We start from the raw sequence: 17,366 nt of genomic DNA on the forward strand, positions 1-17,366 counted from the left end.
GGTCTTAATTTTATGACTGTGGGAATATACATAGTGCATAATTATTGCATACCCATTTTATTTGCACAGTTACTTAAATTTTCTTGTTTTTAAATTAATTTTATTTTTTAATTATTTTTCCTTAATCACTTTCTTATATTGTTTTAAATTTGCAAGCATAGTGCAAATCCTAGACTTCCCATGTATTCCTCTAGATATTGCCCTATTAGAGCTCTCCCTCATCTTTTTCCAAACTAGACTTGATACTCTCTAGTTTGTTGCACATGTGACTTCCTGGGACTTACTTTAATTACCTTATGGTTTTCCACTGATTATTAGGGCTCATGTATTCTTCTTCTATTAATTCACTTGGTTTATTGGAAACTATCCTCAAGTAACTTCTTAGGTTAAATTAATTATATCTAAGTACTTAGAAAACATTAGCTCCTTTGTCTTCTAAAATCCTGTCTAACTACTGCAATTTTTTACCCACATCTAATTTTATTTGTTTTGCAGTCAAATATATTATTTTTAGATGTTCATTCATTTTTCTCTAAAATCTCTTGTCATTCTATCTTTATCAGTAATGCTTTAAATTCACAACAATATGTTTAGTATAGATTTTTAAAAATTCATAATCCTGGGAACCATTAATCCAAGACTTCCCATTAAACTGATAACATATGACCTCCTGGATTAAGTTTTTTTTCTTTTTTAATGTTTTCCATCCTCATGTTTTGTTTTTGCTGGAGATTTTCTCATATATTCAATATACACATTGAATCAAATGCTTTTATATGTACTTTGACAACCTCTCCCCAAAAAAGAATACGTGGGTCACAGGGAATGTTGTGCCTTCTGTTCTCACAGCTGTGGATTCTGTAGGATTAGAGGTAGTGATTTCCAAAGGTGGTGTAGTCTTTGTTACAACTGCATGGAGTTCAACTTCTCTGTTTATTAGTTCTATTTCTTTCTTTCCCCACAGGTCTTTAACCTCAGAGCACTCTCCAAATAAACTGTGCACACAAATATTCATCTCAAAGAGAACCCAACCTGTGATACCATCACTAACAAAGACAAATACAAGTAACCTAAGAGGAAAAACTATTTGCATACACATCACAGTAAAAGGCTATATTCTTTAATATAAAAAGCACTCCCACAAACTAATAAAATTTTTTTAAAAGAGCATACACTCCCACAAACTAATAAAATTTTTTTAAAAGAGTATACTCTAAGAATAAACAAGAAAAGAAGACTAATATCATTTCTTTTACAAGGTACAAATTGCATTTATCAGCAGTAGCAAAACTGAATATGAAAACATAGGCACAAACATAATGACCTTGGAAAGCAAATGTGACACTCCTCCAGAAGAGCCACATACAGACTCTCTGAAATTGCAGGTGACAGAGGAATCAATTTTGCTTGATGCAATGGCAGAGGCCTCCTAGGGCAGGTCTCCTAGGGCATTAAACACAAATGGCTTATATACATAATGGAAATTCAGCTGAACACTGCTTGAATTAATTCATTTAAGCGCTTACTTGTGGGTCTTTTATTCCTTCTGGATAGTTTCCTGAGTTTTCATCCCCAAAGGCCTTTGTTATGCTAAAAAGGCATCCAAGTAGAAGGACTAGAATCAGACTGTCCTGAACAACTTTGTGGCCTAACAACTAGGATTGAGGTGGCTTCATCCTGCATTCATTTCCTTTTTAACCTTAAAGTATAAATGCAGTGGCCAACACCTTGGTGAGTACCTGAAAACCCTCATAATCTTATCAATCAATAACATTAAGATACGTAACTTTTCCCCTGGCAAGCTATCTTGATTTTCCTGCTTAATGCCTGCTTCAGTTTCAGGATATGCTCAGCACCTTAAGCTGTCCCGATGACACCATCCTAACTACATTAAACATCACTCTATCTTTAACATAAAGAACATGATAAACAACCTTATTTAACAACTTCCATATAAATAGTAAACTTTATTTAAACCCCATCCTTTAAGGACATTCTGTGTCTGTTACTTAAACTGCATTTTTTACATTTTTGCAAAGTACAGAATTGGGTTGGGTAGGCCTTTCTGAGATGGAAACAACATACTGGAATTGTTTCTGTACAGTGCTTTACTTTCCTGTAGACTCTCTAAAAATGTCACACTTTAAAGCAAATAAAATAGCCCTTCCACAGAGGTATAGCATTTATATATATTGAATATATATTGAATATATATATTCAGTGAATATATCTCATTGACTTCTCTCTTTTTTTAAGATTTTATTTATTTATTTGACAGAGAGAGAGAGTGCACAAGCAGGGGAGCGGGAGAGGGAGAAGCAGGCTCCCCACTAAGTAGGGACGCCGATGCTGGGGTTCGATCCCAGGACCCTGGGATCATGACCTGAGCCAAAGCAGTTGCTTAACCAACTGAGCCACCCAGGCGCCCCGGTATAGCATTTTCTAAAGATATAGATAGATAGATAGACAAGTTTTGGAGAAGTAGAGTTGATAGTGAAGAATAAATAATGTGCTCGTTGAAAATGTTTTTACTCCATTTTTCTTGATTTATCAATAAACAAATTTTTTTATTACATTAAGAGAACTATATGTCAAAAAACAATGCCAAGTTATCAAAAACGTATGAAGTTTGGGAGAAATATAATATCATTTATTATATAATCCAAAACATCCTAGGCATTTCTCTAATTGTCTCCTAAACATCTCATTTTTTGAGGGGAATAAATGTCACTAAAATGTTTACAGACAACCCAGAGATGGAAGTAGTTTGGGCAGAGGAAAATATATATAAGAAGTTGGAGGTGGGGTTCAGTCCAGAAAATCCATTCAGAAGGCAATGAAAGTTTAAGAAGCAACAACAACCTAGAAATAACTGAGAGTGGATTACAGTGATTGGAGTTTGAGATTATAAGATAGACAAATCGCAGAAAAGAAATAGTTAAGAAAAAAAGGGAACATGAGTTTTTAAGAATTCTACATCATGACAACAGAATCATTGTGACCAAGTGGTTGAAGATGTATGTAAAGATAAGAATGGAAGTACTAAGAAATGGCCTAAATAGTTCAGATCTGAGAGACATTATCAAATTCCTCATGACAAAGATTGATGAAGAAACCTGCAATTAGCTCTAGTGTATTATTGAATAAATTAGTAGATTAACTCATTATTTTCCAAAAAGCACATGATCAAACAATTCTCAAAAAAATCAACTTTTCCTGAACATAAGTTCTAACAGGTTGTATTTTTTAAAGTGTATTGAAGTTTTGATGGAGAACTTTATTCAACATGGTGTGGTAAGCTGAATCAGGTACGTCAATTTGCACTTTATGCCAAACATGTAGTAATAATAAATAAAATATAAAGATAATAAAAAGACATTGCCATGCTCCTTAGATAGACAGATAGAAAATACATGATAGATGATAGATAGATAGGTAGATGATAAATAGATAGATAGATGATAGATAGATAGATAATAGATAGATAGATGATAGATGATAGATAGATATAGATAGATAGATGAGAGATGATAGATAGATGATAGATAGGTAGATGATAGATAGATAGATGATAGATGATAGATGATAGATGATAGATAAATAGATGATAGATAATATATGATAGATAGATAGATAGATGATAGATATGAGATGCCATGTAAAAACATATAATTATGTGTTGAAGTTGAATCCACAACCCATGTGGCTGCTGGTCTAGAGGCATATTGGTGATTGGCAGCTCAGCACCTGCATGGGACTCAGTATGATAGTGTTCCGTATTTGACAAGGGACCAATATAAGTTACCCTGTTTGGTACATGAAGCTGTTAATCCACGTGGAGAGTGGAAATAGGTGTTGTCACAGACCAAGTCTACTCCCCATAACAAGCCAGGTCTTGAGATAGTTGGTGGGTGGGGAATGGGAAGGGCAAAACTACTCAGCTTTCATTTGAAACAATATCCTTTTACCACTATAAAAAGACTTAGTACAGTTGACAGATGAGGAAGGAAGGAAGAGTCAACTGCTACATCTAATTATGGGGCATAAACAAAATAAATCATCAAACAAACAAGGAAATTTTCACTCAAGGTGAGATTACAAGTAAAATTCTAAAACATATATGAAGATGAACACTGATAAACTCTATAATCTCAATAATAATACTACTGATGAAAAAAGAAAAACTAAAACAATTTAAAAGGAGTTTTGAAGCAGGCATGCTTAAGATCCTCAAAACTTGAAGGCAACATAATAACAACAAAATCAATGAAAAATTATGGGGGTATAGGTAGATATAAATTGAAAATAAAAATATGAATTGGAAAAGAAAAATAATGAAATAAAACTCAATAGTTGGAATACATTTCAGACCAGCCACAAACGAAAACAGAATTAGTAAATAAGAAAGTAGTACTGAAGAATGCACCAAAATGCAACAAAAACAAATGAAGAGTTTGAAAATATGAAGCAATCTAACTAGGAAGTTAGATTGAGAAGGTTCAACATGTCCCAGCTAGATATATTGCTTAGCAGGTAATGTTGAAAGTTATAATGGCAGAAGATATTCAAAATTGAAAAAAAAAAAAATACATGACTTTTCAGGTTGAAAATACTAAGTTACAAGCAAAATAAGTTAATTGTAAATCTCCACCTGTGTATTGCATGTTGCACTGCAGAACATCAGTGATAACAAGAACAGCCTAAAGACTAGAGGAAGAGGAGAAAATCTTAAATAAAAGGAATGAAAGACCATGTGCCAGCAAGAAACAGATGCACATGAGGAAGTCAATTGAGGAGTGTCTCCTGAAGGATTTCTTTACAGAAGTGCATACATGGTTAAGGGGGCAAAAGAAGATAAGGAGGCACTCAGAGATCTATGGTAGGAAGGGAGGATACAAAAAGAGAATGGCCAGCATAGACAGGCTTATAATGGGCTTCTATAACAAAAATCTGCAGTATTCCTCTACATGACCAGTAATCATTACAAAAAATAGAAAAATAAGAGAGAATAAATGATCCTATAAATAATGGCAACAATTGCATAAGGATTCTAAAATATTTTTACAAAAGATGTAAAATTTCTGTGGAGAAAGTGACCAAATGTGTTGGAGAGACATAAAAGAAGATTTGAAGAAAGAAAAAACCCATGTCTACATTAGAAGACATTGTGTAAAAATATATTACTTTGGGGCGCCTGGGTGGCTCAGTTGGTTAAGCGACTGCCTTCGGCTCAGGTCATGATCCTGGAGTCCCTGGATCGAGTCCCGCATCGGGCTCACTGCTTGGCAGGGAGTCTGCTTCGTCCTCTGACCCTATCCCCTCTCATGTGTTCTCTCTCTCTCTCATTCTCTCTCTCAAATAAATAAATAAAATCTTTAAAAAAAAAAAAAAAAAAAAAAAAATATTACTTTGTCTCTGAATTTTATGTCAATTAATTGAAATTTTAACAGTATGTAAGTTATAATATTTACATTAAAAAGTGAAAGTATCAACTTCTCAAATTGGAAAAGAAGGGCCTGTATAATTATCTTAGTTGACCAATCAGTCCTTGTATAGAACTTATACCTGTTACAACTTGTATCTGTTGTAAGATTCAATTTTGATATAAATTTGTTTCCCTTTTCTCTCAGTTTATGTTTTCAGTTGGATATTGATGACCACTCTTCCTATCTTTCTCCATTTAGGTTTATATCTTAAGAATTATGTGCATATTGCTTGGAATCACAAGATCTCTATGACTGCAACTGGATAGAGTCCGGCGTCTGAGCCAGTCTATCTGCAGCACTGCAGGAAGCCTCTCCCAAGCCTCTCATCTTGATTCCTTCATTTACCTGGCATGTCTACCTTCAACACCTCTAAAATTGAAATCTCTGCCTTCTTCTTGATTGGGATCCCAGGAATGGAGCATGCCAACATTTGGATCTCCATCCCTATTTGCCTCATGTACCTCGTTGCCATCCTAGGGAACTGTACCATTCTGTTTTTCATAAAATCAGAGCCATCTCTGCATGAAACCATGTACTACTTTCTCTCCATGTTGGCTCTCTCTGACTAGGACTGTCCCTCTCTTCTCTCCCTACCATGATAAGGATATTCTTGTTCAATGCTCCAGAAATTTCCCCTGATGCCTGCTTTGCCCGAGAGTTTAAATTCATGGATTCTCGGCTATGGAGTCATCAATTCTTCTCATCATGTCTTTTGATTGTTTTATTGCCATCTGCCACCCTCTGAGATACATCTCCATCCTGACCAGTGCCAGAGTCACCAACATTGGGCTTGCCTTTTCTTTGAAAAATGTTTTATTGATGCTCCCTTTCCCTTTCACTCTAAAACATCTAAGATACTGTAAGAAGAACCTCCTTTCTCATTCCTACTGCCTCCATCAGGATGTCATGAAGCTGACCTGCTCTGACAACAAGGTCAATGTCATCTATACCTTATTTGTGGCTGTCACAGGCATCCTAGATTTGACATTTATTTTCATGTCCTACATGATGATACTAAAAGTGGTATTGAGTATAGCATCACAGAAGCAAAGGCTCAAGGTCAAGAATATAAACCCTGATTAAGACTAATTTTCAATAAAGGTAAAATTATAGCTCTCACAAAGACATAAAATGAACATCCATTAGAGATCTAATTTAATTCATCCTTTTTTGTAGGCTCCACACCCAGTATGGAGCCCAAAGTGGGGCTTGAACCCACAACCCTGAGATCAAGACCTGAACTGAGATCAAGAGTCAGACGCTCAACCAACTGAGCCACCCAGGTGCCCCAAATTTAACCCACTTTTAATGAAAGAACCAGGCAAATGATACAACCAGTTCAAAGGAGACCCCATATAAAAGACAGATAGGAATATTGGAATTAATTTGCAAATGAGTACAAACAGCCTCTTCCACTTAATGGAACACATGCTTATTGACTTTCTACCAGACAGAATTTATTTGCAGGTCTACCTACATGAAATACTTTGATTGCTATTAGTATCTACAACTTACAGAGTTGGAAAATAGCTCAAAGGCATTGAAAACACCAAGTCCACATACTCAGAATCAGATAACCCATAAGAATGTGTTCTAAACAATGTAGTTTTCCACTGAAGCACACATTTTCCCCTATGGTCTCCCCCATTTTAAATAAAGTATAATTTCAAAGAAAGATTATTCTTGATCACAAAATAAGCCTTTCATTTGATTTTACCTCATTATTTACACAGATGCAGAAAGAATGGTAATATACCAAATGGGCTTCTTAAGCTTTCAGTTCTGGAGATTTCTATACAGAATCAGATTGGATGTTCAAAAGCTGCTATCATATGCTATATCTAGGATAGGGAGTTACAACCAAGAAATTGTCTTCATCAAATTACTCCTTCAGGTATCTATACATTTGGGCAATATTTTCTTTTCTCAGACTCCCCAAAACATCCCAGGATCCTGGTCTGCCATGGAAGTGACCTCCCTTACCAGCTTTAAGGGCTATGCCTGTAAGTCAGGTAACAGGCTAATTTACTTGAGAGAGCTTTGTCAGCACAGATTTTATACAGTCAATTATAGTTCCCTAAAAGTCACTAACCATACTTGATTAAATGAGCAACATTTTCAAGTATGAAATTCTAGGAAAGGCCTTGGTTACATAACCAATTCTTCAAATTATATCCTAGGTAAAAAGAGGACAGGTTCTTATTGCACCCAGGCAAGTACACATTGTAATGAAAAGAAACACACTTGGGACACTTGGGTGGCTCAGTCAGTTGAGTGTCTGCCTTTGACTCAGGTCATGATCCCTGCGTCCTGGGATCAAGCCCCGCAACCAGGTCCCTGCTTGGCATGGAGCCTGCTTCTCCCTCTTCCTCTGCCCTCCACTCCCTTTGCTTGTGCCCGCTCTCTCTCTCTCTGTCAAATGAATAAATAAAATATTTTTTAAAAAAGAAATACACTCAATAAGAGTTTCTGAACTCTAAAGATTCAATAACAATCAGCTACAACCTCAAAATGTTTCATTTTATAAAAGCAGAATCTATTGGATTATTGTTGGTTGGAAATAGCTTAAGAGAAAGAAAAAATCCTCCTTATATATTCAGAAAAGAGAACATAAGATAACATCAACAATATTCCAAACAAACATAATAGAATGTTACCCATCAGTTCATTCAGTCCTATGCAATTAATTCTTGTTCTCTTGGATCTTGGGTTAACAGTCTCATGAAGCTATCATCTATTGACTGAAAAGAGTCCTGAAAATCACCACTCAACCCACTGGAATAATCTGAAAGTTACCCCAAGAGTCTATTCTTTGAAGTTTGAAGTACCTGGTGTAGGCCTTCTCCACAAGCTCTGGCTGGGTCCTTTTCTACTGAAGACAAAACTCTGGCCTGTTGCTAATTGCAGAGCTTTCATGAATGTATCAAAAAACTATCTATTGTTTTAAGATATTTAAGCTAATGTAAGAGTGTTACATTAATCTTAAATGTCCATTGTTAATTTTACTTACACCATTCAAATATAAAAGTCTAATGAAAGTTCATAATACATATAATGCAACTGACAAGTAAATTCGGTTGTTTCCATGATAAGCAAAACAATACTATTACCAAAAAAAAATGTTTTAAAAAAATGTCTCTAAGGATGATGATATAGCCTATACACAAGGACAGTGAATGTTACATCTATTGTATACAAATCAATAAGCATAATTTTTACAGTGAAAACAATACTGATATATAACATAATAATCATGGGAAATAATTTACATAATATACCAAGAAAACACCAACACTATACCATGAATATCAAGGAAAGAGATTCAGTGAATCTGGAGCAGGCTTAGAAATCTCTGTTTATAAAATTCCACAGTGAAGGCTGAGTGCAGTTGAAAACTACCATCTTTCCACAACCCTCAGTTTGTTGAGGAAAAGGAGGTGGGTGGGGGGATGGGCATTGAGGAGGGCACGTGATGTGATGAGCACTGGGTGTAATATGCAACTAATGAATCATTGAACATTATATCAAAAACTAATGATGTACTATGCATTGGCTAATTGAATTTAAATAAAAAATAATAAATAAACAAATAAATAAAATGAATTTCCACATTCTTAAAAAAAAACTACCATCTTTGCAAACGCTAGATGAAAATTAAATTTTCCAAAACTTTGTCAATTTGTAGAAGGAAACACATATAAGTTTAAGGGAGTAAAGTTCACTGGAGGAGACAGACACATAAAGGCATAGTTATCATATACCGTGAAACTGTTCTGATTATAGCATATTCTGCCAGAGGGAGCAGAGGAGGCTTAAGGGGTGTTTTGCTCAAAGAATTAATTCTCACTTACAGGGGTTGGATGACTCTCCTGGGCTCCAGTCGCCTTTGAGGGGTTGCACCTACAGGGAGTTATTTCTCTGGGTACAGCCTGCTGAGCTGGAACCCTCAATGTTTTCTGGGCCAATAGGAAAGCAGCAAGGAGGCAGGACTAGATTCTGAAGGTCAGGATAGACTATTGTGTCTACATAGCAGTGAAATTCTGGTGACTGCATGCCACCTCATTTCCTCTTTACTCTGACATGTGGGTCCAACAACTTACCAACTTACTAGTAGGCTTCCTGATGTTCATAGCTACCACTCGCCTTTGCACAAGCTTGAGCAAAAAATTCACATAGTATCTGCCTGGCTATCGTTGCTGAGTGATTAGGATGGATGCCATTACCCTAACCCTCTAAAAAGTCCAACAATTCTGTAAATGCATGGTAGAAGTCCACAGTCCTGCTAAATGATAGCAGTCAACCAAGTCCTAGGCCAGAATCACGGACCAAGAACAAAGAGAAATTCAAAGCCTTGAACCTGGCTGGCTCTGGAGTGGCATGTTTGCTGAATGGTCGAGTTATGGCTGTGCAGATACGAGAGACCTCTTGAGTTTGCAGAGGGCTTCGGTAAGAAGGCAGTAAGGACCACAGGGAGTTACTTTATCCATAGTCTGTCCTAACTCCACACCCTTCTTCATAGTTTTAAATATCTGCTTTACATTTTCTCTCTTGTGATGAATAGAAAGCAGTCTTATGATTCTAAAAAAAACTATGAGTTCACGGATTTTAAGTATGGGTGTGAAGGTGAGTTTTGTATAAATTTCATTTAATCATTTAATTTGTAAATAGTGGCCTCCATCGAGGGTATAACTTTTCATTCATTTAGTCAGGTCAGTGTACATCAAATGATATCTGCTTCTATAAGATCCTATGAAGCCAGAAAGAGGACAAAGAGCACCAGTGATATCACAGACCATACAGCCTCAGGTGACGAAAACTTACCACCTAAGTTTCCTTCTAAGACTTTTATTGTTTTAGCTATTTTTAGTTTTAGCTCTATAATGTATTTTGAGATAATTTTTGTGCAAGATGTAAGACACAGGCCTACCTTCATTCTTTTAGATATGGATATTAAGCTTTGTTAGCCCCGTTTTTGAAAGAATACTGTTCTTTAAAATTAATATTATTTAATAACTACAAATGCAATTTTATTAAGTGTTGTCCTTCATTGATCCTATATTTCTCCAAACAGTCTTCAAACTTAAAGGCAAGACTATCCTTAAAATGTTGCTACAGGAAATAAAAGCTGTGAAATTTACTGCTTCCTTCATGCATGATGAGCTCAAGAAAAGCATTTAAAATATTTAAAATATCTATCTGCTGGAAATTACTTGTGCAGATTAATATACATTCATGTTTCTCTTGATATCCTATCTATATGGGTCATGCTATTACTCCTAACGATATAGTTTAAACTATACTGTTTTAGTCCAAGAATTCTTATACAAAAAAGTTGCAATCCCCAGATTTCATACTAACGTTTAAAGCATACACATTTGAACTAATTTATTCGTGCCATTGCAGGAAGGCTTTTCTGAGATCCATATTCTGATCCCCTCACATTCCTATACACAAATTAAATGATCCCCTCACATTCATTCTTTAACACCTCAAAAGTAGAAATATCTACCTTCTTCCTCATTGGGATCCCAGGAATGGAGCATGCTCACATTTGGGTCTCCATCCCCATTTGCCTCATGTACTTCCTTGCCATCTTGGGGAACTGCACCATCCTCTTTTTCATAAAAACAGAGACCTCTCTGCATGAGCCTATGTATATTTCCTCTCCATGCTGGCCTTTTCTGACCTGGGACTGTCCATCTCTTCCCTTCCAACCATGCTGAGAATCTTCTTGTTCAATGCCACTGGAATTTCCCCTGATGCCTGTTTTGCCCAGGAGTTCTTCATTCATGGATTCTCAGCTGTGGAGTCATCGGTACTTTTCATCATGTCCATCGATCGCTTGATAGCCATCTACAGTCCTCTCAGATACACCTCCATCCTGACCAGTGCCAGAGTCATTAAAATTGGCCTCGTATTTGCTGCATTATGTATTATGTTTGTTCTCCCTTTCCCCTTTATTCTAAAGAGACTGAAATTCTGTAAGAAAAGCCTTCTATCCCACTCCTACTGCCTCCATTGGGATGTCGTGAAGCTGGCCTGTTCTGACAATAGGGCCAATGTCATCTATGGACTGTTTGTGGCTCTTAACATCTTTATTGTACTTGGTATGCATTTCTGTGTCTTACATGTTGATCTTGAAAATTGTTCTGGGCATTGCCTCACACAAGGGCCGCCTCAAGGTCCTCAACACTTGCATTTCCCATATCTGTGCTGTGTTCATCTTCTATGTGCCTATTGTCACCTTGGCCGCCCTTCACCACTTTGCCAAAAATGCTTCCCCAGTTGTTAAAGTCATCATAACTGATATCTTCCTTCTGGTTCCCCCTCTAATGAATATCATTGTGTACTCTGTGAAGAGTCAGAAGATTAGAAATCGGATCCAGGCAAAACTATGTGAGAAACAAGGTTGATGAGCAATTTCTGCCACAATGAAAGCTCAACTCGGCAATTTCTGAACAGCTATAGAAACCTGAAGATGGTAATGACAGAATAAAGACTGAACACAAAGAGCCACAATGCCTGTACTCAGTGGGCCCATGAAATGTCTAGTTATTGATTTAATTAAGCAGCAACACAATCTAGATTAGATGTTTTAGGAGTCAGGATTGGGGTTCTTGTCTTCTTATAGCTAAGTGTCCCATCTCCTTTCTGATTTTTATCTCTCTGTGCAACCAGCTATCTATCAATCTTAGCCATAGCAGTGCAGTCCTAATTAGAGTTAAAAGATTTTTAAAGTATCATTCTAAACAAAAATAGAAAAAAGTAAAATAACATATTCATGGCTTTAATTATCTTAGGCGTGATCAGCAGTAACTAAAATGTGCTGATTAAGCACACATACTCAACCCACACACAGACTCAGCATCTCCTGAACATCTAGTGTGTATATGTGTGTGTGTCTGTCACCAGCAATTCATATAAACTATTAAAAATTCCTCTGTCCTATAGTAGTGTGATATATGTTTGGAGATACAAGGTTCACATACATAAAATGATTTAAATTAAATGCAAAAAAGTAGATATGCAAATATTTCATTCATTTATATTTTTAATTGTTTGAAATTGACTCCATAAATTATCTCCTTTAAATGTATGTTGGGTAAAATGGTTCTATTAGTGGGAATGCAAATTGATGCAGCCACTGTGGAAAACAGTACAAAGGTTCCTCGAAAAATTAAAAATATAATTCATATGACCCAGTAATTTCACTGCTGGATATTTACCCAAAGTAAACAAAAACACCAATGTGAAAAGATATATGTAACCCTATGTTTATTGCAGCATCATTTACAATAGCCAAGGTAGGGAAGCAACCCAAGTGTCCATCAAAAGATGAGTGATAAGCAAAATGTAGTGTGTACATATATTTGCAACAAGGTATAATGCTAAGTGAAATAAATCAGTCAGAGAAAGACAAATACCATATGATTCCACTCATAAGTGGAATTTACAAAAGAAAACAAATGAACAAATATTAAAAAAGAGAGATAAAACAAAAACAAAAACAGAACAACAACAAAAAAAACAAAAAAAAACAAAAAACAAACCCCAGACTCTTAAACACACAGAACAAACTGGTCATTACCAGAGGGAGGTGGGTAGGGGGATGGGTGAAATAGATAAAGGGTATTAAGAGTACACTTATCTTGATGAGCACATTTTTTTAGAATTTAATTGTAAAAAATGGAGTAATCTCATGTGTATATAGGATCTCATCAGATCTATGGGATCTCACTAAAAGTTCCCTACTGAATTTAAACCTAATTCTAATACTAATACCATTACTCCACACTCAACTCTGAAAATCAAAAAGCTTACTTTAGTGAGATACACACTCCATTACAAGTGACAACAAACCAAATAATATTATCTTAAAACATTCTTAGGTAAGATATTATAATGGCCTATAGATATGGAGTGAAATCTGTAGGACTCTGGGGAGCTACTGCACACTTCAGTACAGGAAAGGTCATTTGTACCACCAACTCTCACTGTCTTCACCTCTCTTTTCTATATTGTCAGCGTTCTCAATGAAGCTAACCCACATGGTATGGTAAGTGGTCACAGGCTGAATAAACAGGGAGTGGGGACACTTCTTACATCTCATCTAACAGAGAACTTTCACTATCAGCTCCACTGAAAGGATTGAATATAGCGTTCTTAATATCCTAAAGAGAACAGACACTATATCCAAGGAGATGAGTTTAAGGCCAATCGCAAAATTAGTCATGGCAAATGTACTTAGTAATAATTGTGAATCATTATGGAAAAATAAAGTCATCTTTGGAATGTTATGCTTAAGAATAGAGACAGGCAGCCAGGTATATGTTATCTTAACTGACAGCACCTACACAAGACCCATGAAAGCCCTCTTCCTGAATATAACTGAAGTTGTATCTTTGTTTTCAAATATTCTTTCCTAATAATTGAACCTTACCTATATGTTTCCATTGAGGGATTGCTTAACCTGCAGTCCACCCCTTTGATATGCATATTTTTATTAACATTTGGTACATAGGGCCAAGAGGAACTTCAACTAATCTGTAATGCCTTTTATTTATTATAAGAAAAATGCTTCAGGGACGACTGGGTGGCTCAATCAGTTAAGCGTCTCCCTTCAGCTCAGGTCATGATCCCAGGGTCCTGGGGTCAAGTCCCACATTGTGCTCCTTGCTCAGCAGGGGGCCTGCTTCTCCCTCTGCTTGCAGCTCCCTCTGTGTGCTCTGTCTCTCTCTCTCTGACAAATAAATAAAATAAAATCTTAAAAAAAAAAAAGAAAAATGCTTCAAATGTATATGATCAAATGTTAGTAATTATGATATCTACACATAATTCACCCTATTGTGTCATAATATTCCATATTTGAAATATTATCTATATGCAAATAAAACTTTCAAAATAATATTATATAAATGACACATGCAAAAATATAAACAATGTCAGCTTACACAGTAAAAATTCACATGAATAGATGTTACATTTACCAAAATCTGTCCTGTTACTCCATAGCAAGCATAGACAAATGGGAAAGATACTAAAGATAATAAAGTTAAAAACAGAATATGATTGGGGTGCCTGGGTGGCTCAGTAGTTAAGCGTCTGCCTTCGGCTCAGGTCATGATCCCAGGGTCCCGGGATGGAGCCCCGCATTGGGCTCCCTGCTCCACGGGAAGCCTGCTTCTCCCTCTCCCACTCCCCCTGCTTATGTTGTCTCTCTCTGTCAAATAAATAAATAAAATCTTTAAAAAAAAAAAAGTATATGATTTAAGATGCCATTTTTTTACAATGCAATTCATTCATTCATTTATTCCACAAACACTTACTAACCTACCACATGCCATTCAATGTGCTAGAGACTGGACATACCTAAACAACAATAATAGATATTATAACTGCCCTGTGGTAGCTTATTAACATTGTCATAGAACAAATGGAATCAGTCTCCAAAGTTGGGCAACAAGCCAATAAACACATAACACCACCATCCCAATTGTGACACACACACATACACACACACACACAATGATAATAAAAAACCCAGACACATTCTGCCTTCTCCTTTATGAGAAGGAATTGGAAAGTGCAGAGATAAAGCAAGAGTTGAAGTAGAGCATTCTGACAACATCGCCAAGGGAACTTATTTCCAAGGAGGATGAAAACAATAGGACATGTGTAAAATAAAGTAACTATCATAAAGTTAAAGAGAGATTATTACAGAGGATTATGGTAATACTCTGTTACACTTTCTCTCTTAGATCAACTCAATAGTAGCTCCCATCCAAGACTATATATTAATGGAGGTATATATATATATATTTTTTTTTTTGCTTCAAGAGCATTTTCTCTGTAATCCTTAAAAAGTATTTTCTTTGTTACAAAGGTCAACAAATGTGAGATTACATGTTCCATATAATTCCCTAGAATTAACTAATAGGCAGTTTAGAATGAAAAAAAACTGTAAGATTCTATCATCCATTCAATCCACAACTCCACAAACATTGACTGACCATCCTCTTTGCATGAAATCTGTTCAGTTATCAGGCATCCAACAGACCTGAGTTCCTACCTTACCTCTACTGTACAACCCTTACATGATCGTGAAGAGACAACTTGACCTCCTTGAAAAATATTTTCTTCATCAGTAAAATTAAGATAATAAGTGTACTTGTCACTATTCAAAAGATTCAAGGACTCAAAATCACCATCCAATAATGAATGAAAGTCAGTAAGTGGAGCAAATTAAATTCTCAATAAATGTTGACTATTACTATGAACAAGATGTGAGCCTGAAGAGATTAAAGGGATCAAATTTGGAGTTTATAAAATATTAAGCTTAAAGGCTTATTATGGAAATGGGTCCTAAGAAGATGTCAGAATTGGAAAAGGAGAAAATGAAGTCTATTGGAAGTTGATTTTAATGGATATTTATATTCATTTTATTAAATGAAGTTGATTTTAAGGGATATTTAGCCAGTGATGTCCGGGAGTAAATATGTGGAAGGATGAATCCAGGCTTCAGGAGTTAAGCCTAGGCTAAAAATATATATCATAGGATGTTTGTCCTACATCATTTCCTTGAATGCACAGATTCAACTCACAGCATTTCTGTTTTGACTCTGTTCAGAGCAGAGGAGTAATATCTGAGCCAAATACCCAACGGAAGTGTCAGAGGCTTTGCACAGGATTTACTGTGCCTTTACCACCCCTGGTTATTAAGGACCTCTCTTCAACCAAAATGGTCCCTAATTCAGTGTCTAGATACTTATTTCATTTCTTTGGTATTAACCATCTCTGTGGATTTACTGCATCTGCACATGTTCATTCTTATTCTCAGAACAGATTCATCCTGGCTGCAATCTTCCCAGGGTTCAATGCCTCTTGGGATATTGAGACAAGCCTTTGTATATAAGGAGGCACCTTTGGTGACAGACTAGTCATTGATTTCTAGGATCCTTCAGCTACTCTCAGAAGTACTCTCCAAAATGTCCACTCTCTGGTGAGTGCTCAAATATCCTCATCTATTTTGCTTTCATTCTCTTTTTTGGCAATCAACTGCAAACAACTTCATATAGAGCAGGAAGAAGCCTCCAAAGGCCACATCTCTAGGAAAATTTTTCCTTTCAGAGATGTATAAATGGACTATTTACCTTTTAGGGAATCAATCTTCAACAGAATTCAGATTCTTCTAAATTGTGATACTGACTTCATTATTATTGTCTCTTGTCAACACTACACAAGTGGTCACAAATTCCAGGCCAGGAGAACATGAGACATTATCTGTCAGTAATCTCTGCAGTGATTGCCCTTACAAATATATACATGATTTGAAATTAGTGGGAATTTTTTTAAAGGATATTTAAATAACCAACAAATTTCAGTTGGCAGGGAATAGAACTAAGGGTAGTTTGTGAAATCATACTTTTGTGGGAGTTCCGAGAGGTAGGAAGAAATTGAGTTTTGAGATTCCTTTGCCTTCATAGTGTCATTCTAGAAGTCATATATTCTACCCAACATCCTATCTAGGATGTGAAAGCAAGGAATAGTAGAGAACTCCACATTAATTGATTGGAGTTTATTAATATTTCACAGGGAAAATGAAATTAGATTAATATCTGAATGTAAAATATATTTTTAGTTTCTCTATAGGAAAAACATGGTCAAAACGAATTTTCTTCATCTATTAAATAGGTAGATATTAGTCTAAATTGACATCCACTTCTCACTATATGATAGTCACATAAATATTTTGTTCTGTGGAAAAGAGCTAAAAAGAGCCAAAATTTCAACAACTGCATTTTTTTCTATCAAATTTCCAGATATCCATATTTACTAACTCAAGAATCTCTGTTTCATTGTGTAGAGCCCTCTAAATGCATC

At 35.8% G+C, this 17,366-nt stretch overlaps 2 pseudogenes; both read left to right on the forward strand.

Annotated features, from left to right (window-relative positions):
• The first annotated feature begins 5,836 nt into the window (after nucleotides 1-5,836).
• On the forward strand, nucleotides 5,837-6,569 carry LOC118549827 (olfactory receptor 51A4-like; annotated as a pseudogene).
• A 4,403-nt stretch (nucleotides 6,570-10,972) lies between these two features.
• Nucleotides 10,973-11,899, forward strand: LOC118549826 (olfactory receptor 51A7-like; annotated as a pseudogene).
• The last annotated feature ends 5,467 nt before the right edge of the window (nucleotides 11,900-17,366 follow it).

Source organism: Halichoerus grypus, chromosome 11, assembly GCF_964656455.1.
Source record: "Halichoerus grypus chromosome 11, mHalGry1.hap1.1, whole genome shotgun sequence".
Classification (NCBI taxonomy): domain Eukaryota; kingdom Metazoa; phylum Chordata; class Mammalia; order Carnivora; family Phocidae; genus Halichoerus; species Halichoerus grypus.